The following is a 7,201-nucleotide window of genomic DNA, read 5'->3' as shown; positions in this document are numbered from 1 at the left end:
CCACCAGTTTAGATTAACTGGCAGTCTCCACATACGTTGTTAGAGCAATAGGGCAAAGATGCATGTGTGGTTGTAGTGACAGTGACGGAGGGAGGTTTCAGGTGAGGACAGAAGTGCTTTGATCAAGCCGTCAGGAGCAGCAAACCTGCCCCTCACTTCTGGGGCCAAGCTGTTCCTCCTTGCACAATGTGGGATTGCAACCTCTATCTGCCGAATGCATCTCCCAGAGGTGTAAACACCCACTGCTAAGAAAGAGCAAGAAACTCTGCTTCTAAGTGAAGAATGTCAGCACAAATGAAAGATGGGGAGAGAGGACTCGGCTCTGTCAGTCTCCGAAATGGAGCCTCACCCATCCTCACTCTTAATGTCCAGGGAAATTGCAGTCTCCCCTCTGTGTTAAAGCAAGACAGTCACAGAAACATTAAACTCTGCAACCAACTTTTCACTGAGACATTTCCAAGGCAGCAGCTTTTCTCCCCTGTCAAACCACCAAGGTTGCCAATAAAACTTTGGGCTGTTTGCATCCTGATGGCTGAAGTCCCAAAGACTTGCGACAGGCTGATAGATCTAGATGGCACCAGCTTCCCTATGTGTTAAACCAGTTATTAAACAGGAGAAGTTCAAGATGGAGCAACTGTGTGGTAATGGGAGATTTGAATATATTAGCTTCAAACCAGTCCCACCTCCTTGGTGAGGCATCAGGAAGAAATAAAACCTATTTTTGTAAAATGCATTCGCTGGGACAAAGTTCTCCATGCTCTGTAGCCCCAAGGGAAGAAAGAGCAGAGGAGTTCATACCCAGAACTTGGCAAGACCCCATTTCTGCAGACCAAAGGGCTCTATACACTTCTTTATAACCTGAATTCATGAGCTGAGACCTCTGTCGTATATGTAGAAGCAGGGTTCAGTGTAGAATAAGGTAGCATTATATATCGTATCAGTAAAATAGGATATTGAGTGTCATTTAGTTGCAACTCAAAGGATTTTAAAAGTTCCAGTCCTATATCTGTCATTTTTTTCATTAATATACTTTTGATTTGGCTCAATAATAGCAGACTTAGGTGCCATTTATATGTACCAGCAAGTGCTGCAACGAACTTTGCAAGTTCCCTTGCTCTAGGAAAATGGGTTTGGGGGGATATTGTAATGCACTTGGAAAACAACAGTAAAAGCATGTTTCCTCTCCTCTCTACCCCAAATAGAAAAAAAAAAATCATGAAAATATTCCCAAGTACCTTTCAGAGAGGTAAAAGCCTATTTTTTTTGAACACCTGAGTGTTCGGAAACCAGTTGGATTGGAGGTTGTCTTATTTTAGATTACTATCTGTCTTTGCTCAGATCTCTGGGTCAGCTTTACAGGTATAAACTCAGCTCTGGGAGACTATTCCTTCGGTGGTGCCACCCCAGTTTCATGATACATGGGAATCAACAAAGCCCTCACAGTTATCTGTGCCTTCTCTCCTTGTCTCTCTCCCTTACTGTCTGTGTCATGTTTGCTCAATTTACTACACAACAAGTATTTCCACTTCCAGCAGGGTCAAGTGAGCTCATAAAAAAAAATCCGTCTGTCTCCATGCATCACCACTAAGAGTGCCCATCAGGTCCAAATCAGAGTCTATTTTCTGTTGCCAAGCGATAGGTGATGGTGTATAGAGGAGACAGGGGTTAATCCACAGGGTTGAGAGAGTATCAGTCGCATGTTTTAACTAGCAAAGGGGAGCACCGATTGCTGGGAAGCTGGTGAGTCAGCGGCAGATGTCTGTGTTTGTGTATGTAGGTGTGTGCAAGAGAACAAGAGGCATACCCAGGCATACACACCGAATTACTCAGGACCAGAATTATTTGGCTTCAAGTGGATGCGGCTCCCACTGAAATCAAGGAAAAATTATTCTGTCCTCCTGGCCAAATGCACTTTTGTTGAACACTGCCTTGTCTTGTGCTGAGGATGCTTCTGGGCCTCTGTCAGGACACGTCACGGCAAAGCTGATATGGGGAATGGGACATTTCTGTTTTTCAAAGGAGTTATTTTATATCTGTAACATCTGAGTCTATCGCTTACAGCTGATCTTTGCCTGCTGGCCTCCCTATGAGAATTTAAATTCTTCCTAAACCCCCTAAAATCTGGGCTGGCAAAGCTCCAGGATTTTCATTTCATGAACATTTTTGGTTTTCTTTCTTGTTGGCATGATACTGAGACCTTTTCAACATTTCCCTGAAAAAAGTCACATATTCTGACCAAGCTATAACCCAGCACCTTGAATGTTCTCAAGGGATGAAGAAGTTGTGGGTTTAGGCACCTTTAATTCATTCCTTCTTTTTTCTTCCCATACTGTAACTACCCCAGGTGGAGCTTCTGGAGGTACAATTTTGTTTAATGACACCACCACGCATACCAGTATCACTCATATCATAGCTCGATGTCATCCAAACTTGTTCCACCTGCTTTTTTGCCCTGTCCATCAGGAAGCACAATATCACCCTGAGCTAGGCTATTAAGAGATTTGCATGCCATCTCATTCATTTTAAGAATCTGGTTCCTTTGATGCATCCATTGAATTTTTAATCTCGGGGTCAATAGATGAAACTTGGCACTAAGCACAGCTCTTACGTATAACTGTAAAGGAAACGTAAATCTGTCATCAAATGTGCTTCGGTGCTCCCCTTCCTTCCCAACAGTGGTATTCAAACACTTCGTAAATGCTACCGTGTGTGTCCTTCCAGCACACCTCTCAGCCAAGGAAGCTACTAGTCTCATTTCAGAGGTAGGAACTCAGGGTACAGAGGAACCATATCACTTCACGGTCACCCTGGAGGTTCCTCTTGCAGTGACGAGCCCTGGCTTCCTCAGCACTCACACCATTGTGCTTCCCCTCTGGAAATACATGTAAACATCTGTTTTGAAAAATGAAACACTGGCCAAACACACAAGAAGCTCCTTTTCCAGTATGGACAAGCCATTAAATAGACGTCACCCTGCCCCATAAACCTGTGACTGCGTGAGGAGCCTGGATCTGTGGCTGATATGGTCCAGCTTATCTCTGGGTTGGCAGTTAGCTGGGTGGCACTAATGGGTGCTGGAAGAGGCTGAGCCCATTGATGGGGTGTGGTGTTCCTAGAACGTGCTGGCTCAATTGGCAAAAGCAGCCGTGCCCCCCGGCGGAGGTGCTTCTTGCAGCACTGTATCTCAGGGAGGTGTCAGAGCCAGACTAGCAGACTGCTCCTCCCAGAACATGTCTGAGTCTGTCTCCTCCCAGAGAAGGGATATAAAAGGGCAGCTGCAGTAGGCAGCTGACTTTTAGCAGGCAACTTTGTGCAAATCAGACCTCCTTGGGTTAAAAAAGGCAAAGTTGCTACCAGCAGAAGATGGGTTTCTCTTGCCTGAGAAGCTCCCTACTGCAGCCCTCTCAGCTTGAGGATATGCCGTGCATTAACCAGCATGTTGGGTTTAACCCTGGCTCCCAGAGGCATAATTAATTAATTAATTACAAAGGAACATCAGCTTTCCTGTAGGAAGGCAATCCTTCCCCCTCAACTTTCCAGACCTACTGTGGTGTTCCTAACGTCACTTAGCCTCAAAACTTTGAAAGAAAAGAATTAAATATCTCAAGTTCTTCTTGGTTTTATTAGTAGCAATACATCTCCTGATTTTTTGAAACTTGACTCATGCCGGTTGAATTTATGGGGCTAACAGTGCTGGGGTCCTTTCCTTTCACAGTGGGGCTGAAAAATTACTTGTTGGTGCTTGAAGAGCAATAGCACACCATCAAGCAGAGGAGACTTCCTTTGAGAATTGCTGGGGGGACGGCTTGAAGAGGAAGAGGGTTTTTTTGCTCTCTGCTTGTTTTGGTTTGTGAGTCTCTCTTATCACTGTGCATCAGACCTGTGTTTATTGAATCTCCACCAGTCGCTGAGATCTATGGCATGATTAACAAGAGATGCACGCAGGGAGTGGAGAGGGTGGCTTAGGAAAGGGGAGGTGCCTAGGGCAAGGATGTAATGATTTTCTTGTCCTTTCCACAGAAGGAATGCACACATTGAGCGTTTGTACAGCATCCAGCGCAGTGAAGCCCCAATGTGGTGAGAGCCTTCTGACTAATATATTTGGAGTGATAAAAGTGACTACTATCTGCTAATGAGAGTGGTGGGAATGAAAAATGAATCCTTATTTTCATCATTTTCCAGGAATGCAGTTCCTTCTGGCTACCCAGGAGTTCATCTACCATCCAGCTGCTGTGTGGGCTGTGACTGAGCATGCGATTAGGAGAAGGGAGATTAGTGGTTCTTCAACACCCTCTTAATGTAAAAATGGTGTATTTGGATACACGATATAGGTATCTTCAGATATGCTGACCTAAATGTGATACTTAAAAAATAATAATACTGGTAGGGTTCTCTGAAAATTTAAAATAGGTCTCTAGGATATAGACAAAAATCTTTGGGTTCTAGTGCTGTGTTCAACCAGGGCAGGAAAGTACACAAAGGACAGATGTTGGTGTTCAGTATCAGTGTATTCCTTATATTCTGGAGTTTGAGAACATCTCTGGCTTGCATGGCTATGTTAAAATCCAGACCTTTCAAATCTGCTGAGACCAACAATAGTAAAAGTCAACCAAACTTTTGACTAGAGGCGAGGCCTAACATCAGACCTGGGAAAATAGGTCTTACGAACTCTCTGTCATGATAGCCACCCTTCAGGAGTTTGTTTTTCCAGGACATCTCTCAGTCATCTTTTGCTTCATTTCTTTGGAATAATATGGCCTTGATGTTCCTAAGATTCTGTGCTATAAAATTTAATAGAAAATGATTTGCTAGAAGATTTCTCTTTTACAGGGTAGAAAAAAGAAAAATCAACCTATAAAAAACCTGTATTGCCTCTAAAGATGGGAGGAGAACCAAAGCCCTGGCATAAAATAAAAGGATACATCTTAAAATAAAACAAAAATGTAATTAAGAGTTTGAGTGTATCAGCAATCAGCTGATGCCACCCAAGTGTTCAGGGATGTACTTAGCATCAGTGAAGACTCAATCATTACGTGTCAGAACATTACGCAATAATTTTAATGTGGCTTAAAAATATCTCTGCAGCCGTGTAATGTAAAGGAATTAATTACAACACCAATTCATGTCTGAAAAACTCAGAGATGAAGCAACTTTCTATTTTGTTTTAAATTTAAACCAGAAGGGAGGAAATCAGAGATATAATGAATTATCCTGTCATCAAATTTTGCATATATAGGTGTTCTGATTTTATTTTCTCCTGTAAACAGCTCCCACTGATCATGGTCAAGAGGAAGATGCTGAGCCAGGAATTTTCTAAGAAGCCCACAAACCATGGGGTACTGTCCCCAGAGCAGACTGGTTTCTGATCTTAGTCCTCCCTATGTTTTCTTGGAAATTAATATCAATCAAAAGATCCAGGATATATTACTCGCTTTGAAAATAGTGATGGAGCAGACCGTCTAGTCTGGGCAGTACTGGATGGAAAGGGAAATGTGAACCAATACTTAAAAGCAAGACAGTGGAAACTATGAAAGAATTGGTGTTTTGTGATACTGGAGTTGCTCAATTAGGACAGACATAATTTTCAGCTGCTTTACCAAATTGAAGGGAAGTTTCAAGGGAAGTTTCAGTTTTGTTGCTTAGATATGAAATCTGTATTGAATATATCTATAACTTAGAATTTGGCAGAAATGGTCCTTTTTCTTTTCTTTTTTTTTTTTTTTAGCTCTGAATTCAGTACATACATTAAAAAATAAATAAAATAGAAGAAATGAAGAAATGTTGTGGATAAGAACCTGTTTGGAAATCATTGCATTCTAATTTCTTATATATCTTGTGAGTGCAGAAAGGTTAACTTTGTATTTAAATAACAAAAGAGTAACACATGCACAAATTTTACAATAATGAGATGCAAAGTCATAGTGTCATGGAAAAACTACTATTTCTTGTATCAAGAGGCTGCCTTAAATTAGAAATCCAATGTTAGACAGCTTTGTCACTGACTTTTCACAAATGAACTATGCCTCACCTATAGAGCAACACTATTATTTCCCACATCATTCTACTTTCTCAGCTAAATGAGCCACTACAAAATAATCATATTTAGTCATTATACAATGTTTTTCTTCCCATGTTAATAGCAAGAAAAGCTAAAATGGAGTTTGAGGCTAACATTTTCCAGAGAGACTTCTCATTCTGGAAAATTCAGGTTTCTAACATGAGGGAGCCTTGGACTGATTTTCTGAAGACGTGAGTACCTACAGCCTTATGTTGACCACATTTTCCAGTCATGAATTGTCAAATGTGTTTTCTCAATTTGAAAAGTTCTTGGCCTGATTTTTAGAAACTGCTGAATACCCAAACTCTGGGAAAATTGGGCTCAACTAAAGCCACTGATCTCCTCTCCCCACCAGTTGCTTTTGAAAGTCTTGGCAATGGACTTCAACTCAAGTTATTGAAATCTCCAACAGCAACCACATGACTTCAGATTTCTGATGAGAGACTGTTTTCTGGAGCTGGTATATGGTCCTTTACTTTTGCTACTTTCAGTACTTGCATCCAACATACTTTAATGATAGTGAGGTATTTTTGATTAATGAGGGGCAATTTTTCTCAGGACTCAGCTGACCCATACTTCCCAACTCCCAGGTATATCTTTGGCCTTTGTGAAATATCTACCAGGCTTACAGTCAACCAGCTTATAACTGGACTTCCTTCTACTCTTTCTGATATTGCACTGGGCAACATTGACAATGCTCTTTAGGAATATGAGGAGCTATCTCCCAGGTATGTCACAGGAAACCTTGAAATACTTGAACAGAAAGATGCAAATAAGATCGTTGTGGTTCCTGTAGAATTCCCTCAGGGGAGCTGGGATATCATATGCTCAGTTATTGCAAAATTGAAATGATTCTTCCTGCAGATATGGAATGCATTTGAAAGTAACAGGTTTTCAAGGAACCCTATCTCTCTCTTTTTTTTTTTTTTCCTCCTCCATTTAAATGCAGTTTTAAATAAAAAGAGACAGCAAAGATTCCATATTGTGACTCTTATTTATTTTTCTTATCAATTTTAGCTCCACTTTTTCTAATTTTTCAGGCCAAAGGATGATATACAGAGAAAAAAGTCCTGCAAACTCCTTCTGAGACACGGAAATCAAAATATATATTTTAATTTTTCACAATAAAACTTCTGCAACATA

At 41.1% G+C, this 7,201-nt stretch overlaps 1 long non-coding RNA gene across 2 annotated transcripts; it reads left to right on the top strand.

The window, feature by feature from the left end:
* The first annotated feature begins 3,178 nt into the window (after positions 1 to 3,178).
* On the top strand, positions 3,179 to 5,775 carry LOC310882358. 2 transcript variants are annotated; one of them, XR_014572908.1, is made up of 3 exons: positions 3,179 to 3,506; positions 4,021 to 4,077; positions 4,183 to 5,775. It is a non-coding gene; the product is annotated as an uncharacterized lncRNA (long non-coding RNA). The 2 variants fall into 2 exon arrangements; XR_014572909.1 differs by having other exon boundaries at positions 3,179 to 4,077; positions 4,183 to 4,331; positions 5,268 to 5,775.
* Positions 5,776 to 7,201: the final 1,426 nt, after the last annotated feature.

Source organism: Anser anser, assembly GCF_964211835.1.
Source record: "Anser anser genome assembly, chromosome: 16".
Taxonomy (NCBI): domain Eukaryota; kingdom Metazoa; phylum Chordata; class Aves; order Anseriformes; family Anatidae; genus Anser; species Anser anser.
The sequence above is the reverse complement of the archived record's forward strand: the minus strand, read 5'-3'. Positions and strand labels throughout refer to the sequence as shown.